An 18394-nucleotide genomic window follows, 5' to 3' on the forward strand; every position below is an offset into this window, starting at 1 on the left:
TCACCACATTCTGGTACCTGTTCGGGTACACTGAGGGAGAACTTAGCACAGCCAATGCACCTAACCAGCACATCATTTGCACTGTGGGAGGAAACCGGAGCACCCGGAGGAAACCCATGCAGACATGGGGAGAACGTGCAGACTCCGCACACACAGTGACCCAATTTGGAATTGAACCCAGGTCCCTGGCACTGTGGGGCAGCAGTGCTAACCACTGTGCCATCATGCCACCCCATTTCACTACCCCGTTTAGAAATGTTGCCACAACCTGTCAAGGCATAGGTCTTTACCACCTTATATGTGAAGGATGGATACTGGCAAGAGACATTGGGTGAAAGCAGCATGTACATAATTATGTTCTGGATGTGACTTGAGAGGTACAGATGGGCGTAGATACCATTTGGTATTTTCCCTGCTCTGCAAGAGTAGCAACACAGACAGCATGAGCAAGTCAATGATCTTCCAGGAGTGAAAATGATTGTGCTAGTTTATGGATGAGGGGATACAATTGAAGAAGCCTTCGCAGACCATGGTCAGAATCTAGTGAGACTGCTAGAGAGAGCTCGCCCTGAAGCTGGAACTGAAGACGACTGACAGCGAAAGGATTTCACTCTGATTCTCATAAAGGTGAGAGCTGTGGCAGCAAGGTCACAACCAACAGATTTGAAAGCAGTAGAATCACGAGTAGGATATGTGAACTGCCTAACCAAGTCTTTACCATTAGAGTGTGGAGCTCTCCTCAAGCTCACTGCAAAGAAAAAGTTTATTTCTTTGTCACAAGTAGGCTTACATTAACATTGCAATGAAGTTACCGTGAAAATCCCCTCCGGCGCCTGTTTGGGTACACTGAGGAAGAATTTAGTGTGGCCAATGCACCTAACCAGCACGTCTTTTGGACTGTGAGAGGAAACCAGAGCACCTGGAGGAAACCCACGCCGACATGGGGAGAATGTGCAGAATCCGCACAAACAGTGACCCAAGCTGGGAATTGAACCCAGATCCCTTGTGCTGTGAGGCAGCAGTGCTAACCACTGTGCCACCGTGCTGCCCAAATTTTCAGTGGTATTGGGGCACAGAACAATTGGAAGCGCAAAGGGACTTGGGAGTCCTAGTTCAGGATTCTCTTCAGGTTAACTTGCAGGTTGAGTTGGTCGTTATGGAGGCAAATGCAATGTTAGAATTCATTTCGAGAGGACGAGAATACAAAAACAGGTGTGCACTGCTGAGGTTTTAGAAGGCTCTGGTCAGACTACATTTGGAGTATTGTGAGCAATTTTGGGCCCCGTATCCAAGGAAGGATGTGCTGGCCTTGGAGAGGGTCCAGAGGAGGTTCACGAGAATGATCCCAGGAACGAAAAGCTTGACGTGTGAGGAGTGTTTGAGGACTCTGGGTCTGAACTCGATGGAGTTTAGAAGGATGGGGGGGGATCTCATTGAAACTTACAGAATACTCAAAGGCCTGGATAGAGTGGACGTGGGGAAGATGTTTCCATTAGTTGGAGAGACTAGGATCCAAGGGCACAGCCTCAGAGTAAAGGGACAACCCTTTAGAGCCAAGACGGGGAGGAATTTCTTCATCTAGAGGGTGGTGAATCTATGGAATTCATTGCCGCAGAAGTCTGCGGAGGCCAGGTCATTGAGTGTATTTGAGACAGAGACAGATAGGTTCTTGATTGGTAAGGGGATCAAAGGTTATGGGGAAAAGGCGGGCGGGAGAATGGGGTTGAGAAACTTATCAGCCATGGGTCAAAATCCTGGAATTCCCTCCCTAACGGCATTGTGGGTCAACCCACAGAACATAGACTGCAGCAATTCAAGAAGGCAGCTCACCACCACCTTCTCAAGGGCAATTAGGGATGGGCAATAAATGCTGGCCAGCCAGTGACACCCATGGTCCCACGAATGAATTTAAAAAAGGTTGAATGGCGGAGCAGACCCGATGGACCGAATGGCCTAATTCTGCTCCTATATCTTATGAGAAGCATCTTTCACTCACGTCAAACAATTAGTGCTGAGGTACTGTGATGTCAATGACAAAGTCACTCTGTAGTGTGATGCCAGTGAAACAGGGCTTAGAGTAACCCTCATGCAGCAAAGACAACCAGTTGTCTTTGCATCCAGAGTGTTGGCACAGACTGAACGACACTAGGCACAGATTGAGAGAGAGCGCCTGGCTGCGGCCTTTGCTGGTGAGCATTTTAACCTGTGGCTGTTTGGGAGATTCACAGTGATGGCAGAGTCTGACCACAAGCCACTTCAAAGCATCTTTCTCAAACCACTTCTATCTGCTCCAAAGCGGTTGCGAATGATGTTATTTTGTTTGCAGCGGTATCATTTGGAGGAGGAGAAGCAGATGTACATCACCAACATGCTGTCAAAAGCCATACTGCCTATCAAGGATGTTGATGACATTGGTACAGAGTGTGAAATCTTCCAGATTCGACAAACAGTAAGACAGGTTCTGAAAGTTATTAGCCCAGTCGAGACATTGAGGGGAGATTCTCGCGTCGGCTGATTCGCGGGATTCGCGCATGCATTCCCACCCCGATAGCGTCTCCCAGCACTGGATTTCTGGCAGCGTCATATCCACGCCGGAAATCGGTGGGGAGGCGCCAAGACCATTTAAATAGTCATTTTAATATAATTTGTGATTCGGGGGCCGGGACTGACGTCTCTGGACCCGCTAGCATTCCCTCTGCCCCCGCCAGAGTGTTTTACACCAGGGGGATTACAGTAGCTCCCCACTTACGGGGAACCAGTGGTCTAACCCCACTGGAGTAAAGGGAGGGCAATTGAAGCCCCCCAGAGGATCGGGCAGTGGGGGAGGTGCCCCCTGGGCTTTCGCACCTTGACAGTGCCAGCCTGGGCCCCTGGCACTGCCCAAGGGGCAAAGTGCAAATGCCCAGGAGGCACCTTGGCACTGCCCATTGAGCATGGGGCAGTATCAAGGGGGCAGTGCCAAGAGGGCAGGGCGAGACCTGGGGGGAAGCGGACCTGACGGAGGTGGATGGGGACTGGTGGGCCAACCAATGGGAGCAGGGGGTCCCACTGCCATTCTGCAGACAGGATTGGTGGGGGAAAGACGGAGGCCAGTGATTGGGGCGGGCTGCGGATCAGCCTGCTTGAGGGGGGGGGGGTGGGGGTCGGAACTGTGGGGGGTAGTCGAGACATCGGGGAGAGGGGGGCTGGAGATCGGGGCTGGCCTAGGAATGGTCAAGGGGGCCAGCAATCGGGCCGTGAGGTGGACGAAGGACCGGCGATGCGAGGATCGCAGGGCTGGCCAGCAATCGGGAGGACGGCAGTGCGGGGCTACTGCGCATACGCCAATCCTGGCGCTGACATTGGCCGTGCTAAATTCTCCCTCAGTGTACCCGAACAGGCGCTGGAGTGTGGCGACTAGGGGATTTTCACAGTAACCTCATTGCAGTGTTAATGTAAGCCTACTTGTGACAGTAATAAATAAACTTTAAACAGAGGCTATTAAAATACATCTTGAATGCAACACTTCACATAGAATGTGCTTCTGAGTAGTGGAGAGAGTAATGTTGGAATGGCCTTTGCTGTCCACCTTTTTCTTGTATCACACGGCAGACTGTGTGAAGCTGCTGATAAAACAGATGTACCATTACCAAGCATCAAGCTGAACATCAAACATAGTAATAAAGGGCACAGAGAATAGGTTTCTGCTCACAATTCTGAACCAAACTGATAAACCATTTAATTCTGGTAGAACAGATGGCACAGTATAAGCGAGGTCTTTGATTAAGACTGATGGAGAGATGTCCCCCAGAACGAGCCTCCAGCAGTTTTTGCCTTTAATCCAGTTACAGCTAAACTTGACCCTGTATGGGTTGTGTTTGTGACTGCCATGACAGGCTGAGGAATCACAGCTTCCCCTGTAAGGCAAGATTTGGCATGAAATGGAGCTTGTACTGGGGAATTTCCAGAATATATCATAAACAATCCCCAGATAATTGTTAATCACAAAGTGAAATGAATTGTAATGATCTTCATCTGCCACTGTCTCTTGTCTATCCTAAAACTGCAATGAAGTTACTGTGAAAATTCCCTGGTTGGGTACACTGAGGGAGAATTTAGCGTGGCCAATACGCCTAACCAGCACGTCTTTCGGAATGTGGAGGAAACCGGAGTAAACCCACGCAGAAAATATAGAATCTACAGGGCAGAAGGAGGCCACTTGGCCCATCAAGACTGCCCCAACAACAATCCCACCCAGGTCCTATCTCCATAATCCCACATATTTACCCTCCTAATCCCTCTGAAACTAAGGGGAAATTTATCATGACCAATCAACCTAACCCACACATCTTTGGACTGCTGTCAGACACAGGGAGAACGTGCAGACTCCACACAGAGAGTCACCCAAGCTGGGGATCGAACCCGGGTCCCTGGCGCTGTGAGGCAGCAGTGCTAACCACTGTGTCACCGTGCCGCCCCATGGATAACTTTGAATGCGGATATACAGACCTCAGCTAAATCCTTACTTTCAAAGCTGCCAGGCACCCACTGGGATCATACCCAGTGCAAAGGAAGATGGTTGTGATTGTTGGAAGCCAATCATCTCCACCCTAGCACATCACTGCTGGAGGTCGTTTGGTAACTGGACTGTCAAAAGGTATGTCCACCCGTTTGCAATTTGTATTGGAGTGAGATGAGAGACTGGAGCGTAGTACCAGAGTGCACATCTAGCAGCAGGCAACCTATGGCTCTGACATCCATCATTATGAAGTGCTTCGAAAGGTTAGTCATGGCACAAATCAATTCCTGCCTCCCAGACTGCCTGGATCCAGTATAGTTCACCTATCACTGCAACAGATCCACAGCAGACGCCATCTCCCTGGCCCTGCACTCAACCCTGGAACACCTAGATAACAAGGACACTTATGTCAGACTCCTATTCATAGACTACAGCTCAGCCTTTAACACCATTATTCCTACGAGACTCATCTTCGTGGCCTGGGGTTCAGCTCCTCCCTCTGCAACTGGATCCTAGACCGCGGTCAGTAAGGATAGGCAACAACATCTCCTCCCCTATCATCCTCAACAACAGTGCTCTGCAAGGCTGTGTCCTCAGCCCCCTACTATACTCCTTATATTACTCTGACTGTGTGGCCAAATTCCCCTCCAACTCCATTTTCAAGGTTGCTGATGACACCACCGTTGTGGGTGGGATCTCAAACAATGACGAGACACAGTATTGGAAAGAGATAGAGAATCTGGTGAACTGGTGCGATGACAATAATCACCCCCTCAAAGTCAACAAAATGAAGGAGATTGTCATTGACTTCAGGAAGTGTAAAGGAGAGCATGCCCCTGTCTACATCAATGGGGATGGAGTAGAAAGGGTCGAGAGTTTCAAGTTTTTATGTGTCCAGATCACCAACAACCTGCCCTGATACCCCCATGCTGACACTATAGTTAAGAAAGCCCACCAATGCCTCTACTTTCTCAGGAGACTAAGGAAATTTGGCATGTCAGCTACAACTCTCACCAACTTCTACAGATGCACCATAGAAAGCATTCTTTCTTGTTGTTTCACAGCTTGGTATGGCTCCTGCCATGTCCAAGATCGCAAGAAACTACAAAGGGTCGTGGACAAAGCCCAGTCCATCACTCAAACCAGCCTCCCATCCATTGACACTGTCTACACATCCTGCTGCCTCGGAAAAGCAGCCAGCATAATTAAGGACTTCAAGCACCCCAGACATAGTCTCTTCCACCTTCTTCCATTGGGAAAAAGTTACAAAGGTCTGAGGTCACGTACCAACCGACTCAAGAACAGCTTCTTCCCTGCTGCTGTCAGACTTTTGAATGGACCTACCTCATATTAAGTTGATCTTTCTCTACACCCTAGCCATGACTGTAACACTTTACTCTGCACCCTTTCCTTTCCTTCTCTATGAATGGTATGCTTTGTCTGTATGGCACACAAGAAACAATACTTTTCACTGTATACTAGTACATGTGACAATAATAAATCAAATCAAATCAACACGATTGAGCCTTAAAGAGAAGCCCATTATCAAAGTTTGCAAACCACTTAAAAATGGAAAATTGCTCTAGAAAATATAGAATCTACAGGGCAGAAGGAGGCCACTTGGCCCATCAAGACTGCCCCAACAACAATCCCACCCAGGCCCTATCTCCATAATCCCACATATTTACCCTCCTAATCCCTCTGAAACTAAGGGGAAATTTATCATGACCAATCAACCTAACCCACACATCTTTGGACTGTTGGAAGAAATCGAAGCACCGGAGGAAACCCACGCAGACATGGGGAGAACGTGCAAACTCTGCACAGACAGTGACCCAAGGCCGGAATTGAACCCAGGGCCCTGACGCTCTGAGGCAGCAGTGCTAGCCACTGTGCTGCCCCATGTTCTGGGTGGTCTTATGGTCTGCTTTCAATGTTTTCCTCTTTACCGTCAACCCCTGCAGTCAAATGCAGCTGTGCCTTATCAAAGTTCCGCACACATAAGGACGGCCTCAACCGGGATATTGGGTTTATGTCACACTATTTGTAACTCCCACAGTTGCGTAGACCTGCAGAGTTTCACTGGCTGTCTTGTCTGGAGACAATACACATCTTTTTAGCCTGTCTTGATGCTCTCTCCACTCCCATTGTTTTGTTTCTTAAAGACTGGATTAGTTGTAAGTATTCGCATTCCAACCATTATTCATGTAAATTGAGTCTGTGTCTTTATAAGTTCTGTTTGTGAACAGAATTCCCACTCACCTGAAGAAGGGGCTTAGAGCCTCGAAAGCTTGTGTGGCTTTTGCTACCAAATAAACCTGTTGGACTTTAACCTGGTGTTGTTAAACTTCTTACCTTATCAAATCACCAAAGCCACCTTGTCTTCAAAACAAGCAGATGAATAGTTCATGGTTAGGTTTAATTGAAAAGCGCGCATGCATGTGAAGTGTTGACAATGCGTCAGATAAACGTCTACTGCAACCTCGAGATCCAGGAACTGCAGTTTTAACAACATGCCACCTCAGTGTCACAGACAGGAGGGGGTCAGTTTGAACCTGCCCTGATTTTCCCATTCTCTGCGCGTCTGTAAGCAGGAAGGTGCTTTTTTTCTTCTCATTTTCCCTTTGTAATTGGTGGCGTATTTTCCCCAACTCTGAATTTTGCAAATGTTCTAATCTTCTATAAATAACTTGCTTTCGAACTTGAGGTAAGGTGGATTGACGCACACGCACGCACACGCACAGTGGTTTCAGATAAAGCTCGACACAATATCGTGGGCCGAAAGGCCTGTTCTGTGCTGTACTGTTCTATGTTCTATGTTCTAAACATGAGAGTGGGGTTTCACAACATCCACCCCTTTTACACTCACACAATAAATGGGGGAGAAGGAAAAAGGAAGAGGATTCAGGGCATGACCGCAATAAAATGCAAGTACGGGTTTCACATGTGTCTGGAGTCCAGAATCAGAGGTCAATTAGAATGTTCCTTCTGAAGGGAGGTTGGCTGATTATAGAATAATTTGTCTTTCCGGAATGAGACTTCCACGATGGGAGAAGGGCACGTAGAGTGAGTGAGTCAGTCAGGAGGCATGAGTTCTGAGGTCCCAGCAGTTGGCAGGTTGGATGCGGGTTAGAGTTCTTTCTGCTGCTACTGGCTTGATAGTATTCAGCACAGGCTGTTGCCTGGAGTTCTGTTCACTTTGGAGGTCAAACTTAACCGCTTGAATTCAGTGCCACTGAACAATATGACAATGCAGCTTGGGGAAGGTCATGTGACATACCTTCTCCTGTTGGACACAGGATGTATATTTCCAAGGCTGGAATCTAAGTGTTTAATTGGAGTCGGGATTGCTTTGTTCGAGGAGACAATGGTTCTGGCTTGGTAAACTGAAGCTCCCTTGTTGAAACCTTTACATTCGGACTGCTAAAGCTTCAGCCATTAGTAGCACAATGGGAGATTAAGACCTGTAAAGGCTTGCCTTTGTTCAAAGCGGCCTGGAGCAGACTCACCATCCCCATGATAAATGCAAAATACTGCGGATGCTGGAATCTGAAACAAAGCTCTGACGAAGGGTCATCTGGACTCGAAATGTTGGCTCTATTCTCTCTCCACAGATGCTGTCAGAGCTGCTGAGATTTTCCAGCATTTTCTGTTTTTGTGTCACCATCCCCATGGCCATTGTTACTTTGAAACTGCTTCAAGGCACCAGGTGACCAGCTGGAGAGCTTTATCTGCTCACAACTGTTCATTTTGAAAAGCACGGGGGAGAAAATTGACTTTATAAATATATATATAAATTTTCCATCACGTCTTGACTATGACTTCAGGAACTGAACCTGTGCTGAAACTTGTATGGTCTTCTTTTCAAAATGCATTTCCTCTTGTCAAGCACCAATCCCTAAGGCCCAGAGATAATGAAGCAATTCTCAGACTTCTGCCTTAACCACTCCATTGGTGTTTTCTTGTTGCAAGACAGGTTATAAAACAAGATTACAGGGATCCCAACCCTAACACTCCGTGGTGCAACATCATGTCTTCCCATGACAATGATCTGGTAAAGTATCACTGTTTGTGCTGCTTTGATGTATCTCCTTCCTTATGTTGAACATCTCTTGGAGGATGCAGTGAGGGTGACAAGGGCGCAGAATATACTCTGGGTGGGGCACTTAAATGTCCATCACCAAGGGTGGCTCAATAGAACCACCACAAAGTGAGCTGGCAGGGTCCTAAAGGGCATAATTTCTAGACTTGGACGGCGACAGATGGTGAGGGAACCAACATGAGGGAAAAATGTACTTCGCCTCATCCTCAGCAACCAGCCTGCCGCAGATACATCTGTCTGCGACAGCATCTTTTTTTATTCATTCATGGGATATGGGCGTCGCTGACTGGCCAGCATTTATTGCCCATCCCTGGTTGCCCGAGGGCAGTTGAGAGTCAACCACATTGCTGTGGGTCTGGAGTCACATGTAAGCCAGACCGGGTAAGGACAGCAGATTTCCCCCCGTAAAGGACATTAGTGACCCAGATGGGTTTTTCTGACAATCGACAATGTTTTCATGGTCATCAGTAGATTTTTAATTCCAGATATTTTTTATTGAATTCAAATTCCACCATCTGCCATGACGGGATTTGAACCCAGATCCCCAGAACATTAGCTGAGCTTCTGGATTAATAGTGTAGCGATAATACCACTAGGCCATCACTTCGGGAGATAAACTCCCATCTTCACATTGAGAATACCCTCCATTGTGTTGTGTGGCACTATCACCGTGCTAAATGGGGTAGATTTTGAACAGATCTTGCAACTCAAGACTGGGCAACCATGAGGTGCTGTGGGCCATCAGCAGCAGCAGAATTGTACTTAACTATAATCCGTAAACTCATGACTAGGCATTTCCACCAAGCCAGGGGTCAACACTGGCTCAATGAAGAGTGCAGGAGTACATGCCAGGAGTAGCACCAGGCATACCTAAACATGAGGTGTCAACCTGGTGAAGCTACAACACAGGACTACTTGCATGCCAAACAGTATAAGCAGCAAGTGATAGACAGAGCTAAGTGATTCCACAACTAATGGAACAGATTTAAGATCTGCACTTCTGCCACATCTAGCCATGAATGGTGGTGGACAATTAAACAACTCACTGAAGTAGGAGGCTTCACAAATATCCCTATCCTCAATGATGGGGAAGTCGAGCGCATCAGTGTAGAGATAAGGCTGAAGTATTTGCAACAATCAGCTATTTGCCTTTGAACTGAGTGGATTGCTAGACCATTTAAGAAGGCACTTAAGAGTCATTGCTGTGGGGTCTAGAGTCACATGTAGGCCAGACAAGGTAAGAACGACAGGTTTCCTTTCCTAAAGGGCATCAGTGAACAGGTGGGATTTTACAACAACCATTTAGACTTTTAATTTCAGATATTTTATTGAATTCAAATTTCATCATCTGCCGTGGTGGGATTCAAACCCAGGTCCACCGAGCATTACACTGGGTCTCTGGATTCCTGGTCCAGTGACAGTGCCACTGTGTCACCACCAGAAAGGTTTTGTTGCGCTCACCTCAAGGTCTCTTGTGAACTGAGGACTGCTTTGTGTACACTACTCTTTAACAATCAGATTTTAGACTGACATTATTTCACACTGCAAATTGCATTCATCCAACTGGCCAGCGGAAAGCCCGCTCCACCATTTATTATGATCATGGCTGGTCATCCAATTCAATAGCCTGATCCTCTCTTCCCCCCGTATCCTTTGATCCCCTTTGCCCCAAGAGCTAAATTTAACTGCCTCTTGAAAACATATAATGTTTTGACCTCAACTACTTCCTGTGATAGAGAATTCCATAGGCTTACCACTGTCTGGATGAAGAAATTTCTCCTCATCTCTGTCCTAAACAAACAGTCTATCCTGTATCCTCAGACTGTGACCCCTGGTTCTGGACACCCCAACCATTGGGAACATCCTTCTTGCATCTACCCTGTCTATCAAATCTGGCATCAACAGGGGAGGTGATGGCCTAGTGGTATTATTGCTAGACTATTAATCCAAGAAACTCAGCTAATATTCTGGGGACCCGGGTTCAAATCCTGGCATGACAGATGGTGGAATTTGAATTCAATAAAAACGTCTGGAATTAAAAATCAACTGATGACCATGAAACCATTGTCGATTGTCGGAAAAACCCATCTGGTTTACTCATGTCCTTTCGGGAATGAAATCTGCTGTCCTTACATGGCCTGGCCTACAAGTGACTGGCTATAAGTGTCTATATATGCCCTGTTTATGAACACAGCTCCTCACTCACCTGAAGAAGGAGTGACACTCCGAAAGCTTGTGCTACCAAATAAATCTGTTGGATTTTAACCTGGTGTTGTGAGACTTCTTACTGTGCTTACCCCAGTCCAACGCCAGCATCTCCACATCATGGCCACATGTGACTCCAGAGCCACAGCAATGTGGTTGACTCTCAACTGGGGCTGGGCAATAAATGCTGGCCAGCCAGCGACACACATGTCCCGCGAATGAATAAAAAAATACCCCTCCCAAATTACAAAATCTCTGCAGTTGATCATTTTCCTCAATCCTTAAGGGAAAAGCTGCAACTCATTCTCTCAAGTCAGCAATGCGAGAACTAATCAGCATTTTAATTAAAATTCCAAAGATAGTTGACTGCTATGATTAACTGTTGTCCTTTGAGAGGTGAGCTCCGATTCACCTTCAAGGAATACATGCCAACGCCGGTGGCAGGGGAACCGTTATGAATGGGTGTACATAATTTTAGATTCGTTGCTAAGAGCTCGTCACAGTACTAGTTTCAGAGACAGCAAACTAAGGCCAACAAACTGCAGTCTGTGTAACAAAATCCAAAATGGAGATGCTAAATTACACAGGGGGATTTAGATGGGAATTACATTAAGTAGGCCACTGCAACTTGGGAGATAAAGAGAAAACTGACTTGGGGCAAACAGGCAGAGAAACGCAGAATAGTGGGAGCAACCTGAAGCTCTCAAAGGGATTACCACTTAAAGGTGACAGTTAAGGTTGCATTATTTTGCTGGTTGCATTCACTGAATCAGGGTCTAATTATCATTCCATAAAATTGACAGAGTTCCACCACCCTGCAAGAAATTCCCTTTTGACTTTTTAAAAGTAAACCATCCCAACTTTCAGGAAACACCAGATGACATTCAGACCTTAAATTCTCCAACAAGTTCCTGTTGAAACTCATGCACGATTTCACTTCAGGTTGAATTTAAATATAGGGAAAGAATTTTTAACTGCAGCAAATTAATTCCACATGGCGTCCAAGCTTCATGGCACACTTGCTGATATTAGCTTGCCCCGGGTAGTTTAAGATGCTGCCAGACTGCACTCTGGGGTTCTGTCCAAGCCATTGGAGCAAAGCCAGTACCTGTAGCAAGGATCCTCTCCACAGTAAGGAGAATGTAATGGTGTTAACACCACCCCCAATTTTCTTACTCCATTCCTCCAAAAGAAAGGTGATTTGAGTTATAGGAATCTTTTCCCCGAGTCACCATTCACAAGGGTGGATGGTGGGATAGTGGTATTGTCATTGGCCCAGAGACCCGGGGTAATGGGTTTGAATCCCACCACAGCAGGTGGTGAAATTTGAATTCAATCAAAATCTGGAATGAAAATGGTGACCATGAGACCATTGTTGATTGTCATATTAAAAACCCCTCTAGCTCAGAAGTGCCTTTGAATAAAGGAAATTTGCTGTTCTTACTTGGTCTGACCTGCTGACTCCAAACCCACAATAATGTGCTTGACTTTGGAATGCTCCAGTTTCCTCCCACAGTCCAAGAGATGTGCTAGTTAGGTACATTGGCTATGCTAAATTCTCCTTCAGTTGCCAGGATGTTGCCTGGTATGGAGGGCATTAGCTATGAGGAGAGGTTGGAGAAACTTGGTTTGTTCTCACTGGAATGATGGAGGTTGAGGGACGACCTGATAGAAGTCTACAAGATTATGAGAGGCATGGACAGAGTGGATAGTCAGAAGCTTTTTCCCAGGGTGGAAGAGTCAATTACTAGGGGGCACAGGTTTAAGGTGTGAGGGGCAAGGTTTAAAGGAGATGTACGAGGCAGATTTTTTTTTTATATACACACAGTAGTGAGTGCCTGGAACTCGTTGCTGGGGGAGGTAGTGGAAGTGGATACGGTAGTGACTTTTAAGGGGCGTCTTGACAAATACATGAATAGGATGGGAATAGAGGGATATGGTCCCCGGAAAAGTAGGGGGTTTTAGTTAAGTCGGGCAGCATGGTTGGTGCAAGCTTGGAAGGCCGAAGGGCCTGTTCCTGTGCTGTAATTTTCTTTGTTCTTTGTACCCGAACAGGCGCAGGAGTGTGGCAATTAGGGGATTTGCACAGTAACTTCATTGCAGTGTTAATGTAAGTCTGCTTGTGACACTAATTTTAAAAAAAACTTTAAAACATTTTTAATGCCCTCTGAAATGGCCGTGGAAGTCACAGTTCAAGGGCAATTAGGTGTGGGCAATAAACGCTGGCCCAACTAGTGACACCCATGTCCCGTGAAAGAACTTTAAAAATTCACCACATTTGATGGATAGCAGATAAAAAGCCATGACAGCATATTCCATCCATTATCTACATTCCTGCAGTAGGTGTTTCTTTTCACCCTCTGTCCAACAAGTATAATCCCCCCTCCCTCCCCACCCCCTCTCCTGCTACAAGAATGCTGAAGCCATTCCCACTACTGGATTGGAAACTTACTGAGTGGCTCAGAATCACAGCCTCCATGAAATCTGAAGAATAAGCCAAGCTTTTTTATGTAATGTGGTTTCGAAATATATGCAAGGTAAATGGTAAAATGTTAGTGGGAGAGCACAATCGTACCCCAACTGGAATTAGGAAAGCAACATACTTCAAAGTGACTATTTGGTCCACCCTAGTTTGTCTATTCAAAGCAAGTAGCACTTCCCTGTCCATCTCCACTTCTGCAATGGAAACATCCATAGAATCATAAAGTGCAGAAGACTCCCTTCGGCCCATCGACTCCGCATTGACACATTAGAAACACCTGAACTCCCACCTAATCCCATCTGCCAGCACTTGGCCCATAGCCCTGAATGTTATGATGTGCCAAGTGTTCATCCAGGTACTTTTTAAAGGATATGAGGCAACCCGCCTCTACCACTCTCCCAGGCAGCGCATTCCAGACCGTCACCACTCTCAGGGCAAAAAAGTTTATCCTCTCATCCCACCCTAAACCTCCTGCCTCGCATGGCAGGAGAAGCCAGCTGGAAAGCCAAGAGTTCCATTAGATTGGAAAAGAGCAAATGTGACTCCCTTTATTCAAAAAAGGGAGACAAAGAGCAGGAAACTACAGACCGGTCAGTCTAATATCTATCCGAAGGAAAATGTTGGAAGCTAATATAAACATGTTATAATAGGGCACTTAGAAATATTCAAGGCAATCAGGCAGCATCAACATGGTTTTTTGAATAGGAACTCAATGTTTAATCAATTTATTGGAATGGGAATTCTTTGAAGGAGTAACATGTGCTGTGGGTAGGGAACCAGTGGACGTACTGCACTTAGATTTCCAGAAGGCATTTGATAAGGTGCCATATCAAAGGCTATTGCGGAAAATGAAAGTTCATGGTATAGGGGGTAACATACTGGTATAAAAGATTGACTAGCTAACAGGGAATAATTGACATACATGAGTCTTTTTCTGGTTGCCAAGATGTAATGAGTGGTGTACTGAGCAATGAGTGCTGGGGCCACTGCTTTTTATAAATGATTTGTTGATGACAAAGTTAAGTAGGAAAGTAAATTGTGAAGCGGACATAAGGAGGCTAAATGGAGAGAAACTTTAGATCTTCATTGCAGAGGGATCTGGGTGTCCTTGTGTATGAATCGCAGAAAACTAGAATGCAGGTAATAAGGAAGGCAAATAGAATTTTGGCATTTATTGCTAAGGAATGGAGTATAAAGTTGGGAAGTATTGCTGCAAACTAGACAAGGCATTCGCGAGACTACACCTGGAGTATTACACATAGTTTTGGTCCCCTTGAGGGGGGATGTAGTTGCATTGGAGGCCGTTCATTAGATTGATGAGGGGTTTGTTTTATGGAGAGATATAGAGCTATATAAAATGCTAAGGGGATTGATAAGGTTCTCTCTCATGGGGCAATCTAGAACAGGTGGTCATTAGAAGACAGGGAATCTTGAATCCCAGAGCATGTTGGAACATAAATTTGAGGAGATAGATTTTTAATTGGTAATAGGTATACAATAGAGTTGAGGTAGAGACAAGATCAGCCATGATTGTATTAATGGTGGAACAGGCTCAAGAACTAGGCAATTCAGCTCATGTTACTGGGAGGGGGGTTATGTCCGTACAGGGCACTGTTGTATATAGTATTCGTATCTTTAAAGATGCAAATGCATTAGAAGCCATTCAGAAGGTTTAACTAGACTAATATCTGAACTGGGAAGGTTAGACACGGCCGCTTATATCTACTAAAGTGAGAGAGAGTGAGGCAGTTGGAAGGAAGATCTTGACAGGGTGGAAGGGGAGAGGATGTTTCCTCTAGGTAGAAGTAGAAATGGTCGAGAGCTTCAAGTTTTTAAGGTGTCCAGATCACCAACAACCTGTTCTGGTCCCCCCACACCGACACTATAGTTAAGAAAGCCCACCAACGCCTCTACTTTCTCAGAAGACTAAGGAAATTTGGCATGTCAGCTACGACTCTCACCAACTTTTACAAATGCACCACAAAGCATTATTTCTGGTTGTATCACAGCTTGGTAAGGCTCCTGCTCTGCCCAAGATCACAAAGAACTACAAAATGTCATGAATGTAGCCCAATCCATCATGCAAACCAGCTTCCCATCCATTGACTGTCCAATACTTCCCACTGCCTCAGCAAAGCAGCCAGCATAATTAAGGACCCCAAGCACCCCAGACATTCTCTTCCACCTTTTGCCGTTGGGAAAAAGGTACAAAAGTCTGAGGTCGCGTACCAACCGACTCAAGAACAGTTTCTTCCCTGCTGCCATCAGATTTTTGAATGGACCTATCTTGCATTAAGTTGATCTTTCTCTACACCCTAGCTATGACTAACTACATCCTGCACTCTCCTTTCCTTCTCTATGAACGGTATGCTTTATCTGCATAGCGTGCAATAAACAATACTTTTCACTGTATGCTAACACGTGCAATAATAAATCAAATCGAAGGTTTAAGACAGATGCAAAGGAATTTTTTCTTCAGGGTTTAGAAGCTGTGGAGCTCTCTTCCTTAAGAATATTCAAAGGCCTTCTTGCACTGCCTTCAAGTCAGAGGTCGATAAGCAACTGAAATGAAAGGTTATGGGGGTAGGGAGGGATGTGGAGAGGTAACAATCAGATCAGACATCACCTTATTGAATAGCAGATAGAGCTTCAGGGGTTAAGCAGCCAACTTGGCTCCTAATTCATACGCATGAGTTCGAATAGCGATGTGAACCAGAACCTAGCACTTTGTCTACAAGAGATCTAATGTAAGCAAACACCCTCATGTAAATTGCACTGTTGTATTTCTGCCATAAACTAGTGAAAGCTTTACAACTTGTCCTCTATTCTTTGCCTCACTTTTGAATGTTAGCAGCCATGACACGGAACAAAGAAAATTACACCACAGGAACAGGCTCTTTGACTGTCCAAGCCTGCACCGACTATGCTGCCCGACTGAACTAAAACCCCCTACCCTTCTGGGGATGATATCCCTCTATTCCCATTCTATTCACGTATGGAAGGAAAATGGATGCTACTGTTGGACTGGGATGGACAAGATGTGGTGTCATGACTTTAAAAGTGAGCAGAGGACAACTAAAAAAAAAGCAAAACGTTGGCGTGGGGGTGGGTGACAGAAAGATGAAATAAGAGTGTAAGCTTAAGATAGGAAGAGTTTTTTCCCCCCAAATGTATAAATGAAGCAAAAATAGACATTGGACCCCTGGAAAAGGAGATGGGAGAAGTAATAATAGGAAACAAAGCAATGGCAGAGGAACTGAATAGTTACTTTGCATCAATCTTCATGGTGGAAAACACCAGTGGGGTGCTGGAGCTCCACGAGAGTTGGGGGCACAGGAGAGAGTGTAGTGGCCATCACCAAGGTGGTGGTTCTGGGGAAACTGAATGGTCTGAAGGTGGATAAGTCACCTGGACTGCACCCCAGGGTTCTAAAAGAAAGCGGAGGATATTAGGGAGGCATTGGTGGTGATCTTTCAGCAATCACTGGAGGCAGAGAGGGTCCCAGAGGACTGGAAAGTAGCTAATGTAACACCGCGGTCGAGGAGGGAGGCAGGCAGCAGATGGGAAAATTATAAGCCGGTTAGCCCCACTTTGGTCATTGGCAAGATTGGAGTCCGTTGTTAAGTACTGTGGAGTACTTGGAAGTACATGATAAAATAGGACTGAGTCAGCATGGCTTCGTCAAGGGGAAGTCATGTCTGACAAATCTGTTAGAGTTCTTTGGGGAGGTAGCAAGGAAGCTAGATAAAGGAGAACCAGTGGACGTGATTTTAGATTTCCAAAAGGCCTTTGACAAGGTGCCGCTGTTAAATAAGTTAAGAGCCCATGGTGACAAGGATAAGATCCTGGCATGGATAGAGGATTGGCTGACTGGCAGAAGGCAGAGAGTGGGGATAAAGGGGTATTTTTCAGGATGGCAGCCGGTGATTAGTGGTGTGCCTCAGGGGTCAGTGCTGGGACCACAACGTTTCACAATATACATTAACAATTTGGAGGAAGGAACTGTTGCCAAGTTTGCAGATGATACTGATAGAGGGACAGATAGTATTGAGGAAGCATGGGGGTTGCAGAAGGACTTGGACAAGTTAGGAGAGAGTGGGCAAAAAAGTGGCAGATGGAATAATGTGGAAAAGAGAGAGGTTACGCATTTTGGAAGGAGGAATGGAGGCATAGACTATTTTTGAAAATGGGAAAATGCTTAGGAAAATCAGAAACAAAAGGGACTTGGGAGTCATTGTTCAAGATTCTCTTAAGGTTAATGTGCAGGTTCAGTCAGCAGTTAGGAAGGCAAATGCAATGTTAGCATTCATGTCAAGAGGGCTAGAATACAAGAGCAGGGATGTACTTCTGAGGCTGTATAAGGCTCTGGTCAGACCCCATTTGGAGTATTGAGCAGTTTTGGGCCCCATATCCAAGGATGTGCTGACCTTGGAAAGGCTCTCGAGGTTCACAAGAATGATCCCTGGAATGCAGAGCTTGTACGAGGAATGGTTGAGGACTCTGGGTCTGTACTTGGAGTTTAGAAGGATGAGGGGGAAGGAATCTTATTGAAACTTACCGGATATTGAGGCCTGGATAGAGTGGATGTGGAGAGGATGTTTCCACTAGTAGGAAAAACTAGAACTGGAGAGCACAACCTCAGGCTAAAGGGATGATCCTTTAAAACAGACGAGGAGGAATTTCTTCAGCCCAGAGTGGTGAATCTGTGGAACTCTGCTGCAGAAGGCTGTGGCAGCCAGGTCATTGAGTGCAGTTTAAGACAAAGATAGATAGGTTCTTGACCAATAAAGGGGATCAGGAGTTATGGTGAAAAGGCCAGAGAATGGGTGAAAAGAGAATGGAGAAAAATGTCATGATTGGATGGTGGAGCAGACTCAAATGGGCTGAGTGGCCCAATTCTGCTCCCATGTCTGATCTCATGTCACCAGGTTATAGTCCAACAGGTTTATTTGAAATCACAAGCTTTGATCACTACTTCTTCATCAGGAAGCAGTATTCCAAGTGCTTGCAATTTCAAATAAACCTGTTGGACTATAGCCTGGGGTTGTGTGACCTCTTGTCATGGTTTAAGAGGAATTTCAGAAAAAGCATCACATATTCCACTTTT

Source organism: Mustelus asterias, chromosome 3 (assembly GCF_964213995.1).
Source record: "Mustelus asterias chromosome 3, sMusAst1.hap1.1, whole genome shotgun sequence".
In the NCBI taxonomy this organism is placed as follows: Eukaryota; Metazoa; Chordata; class Chondrichthyes; order Carcharhiniformes; family Triakidae; genus Mustelus; species Mustelus asterias.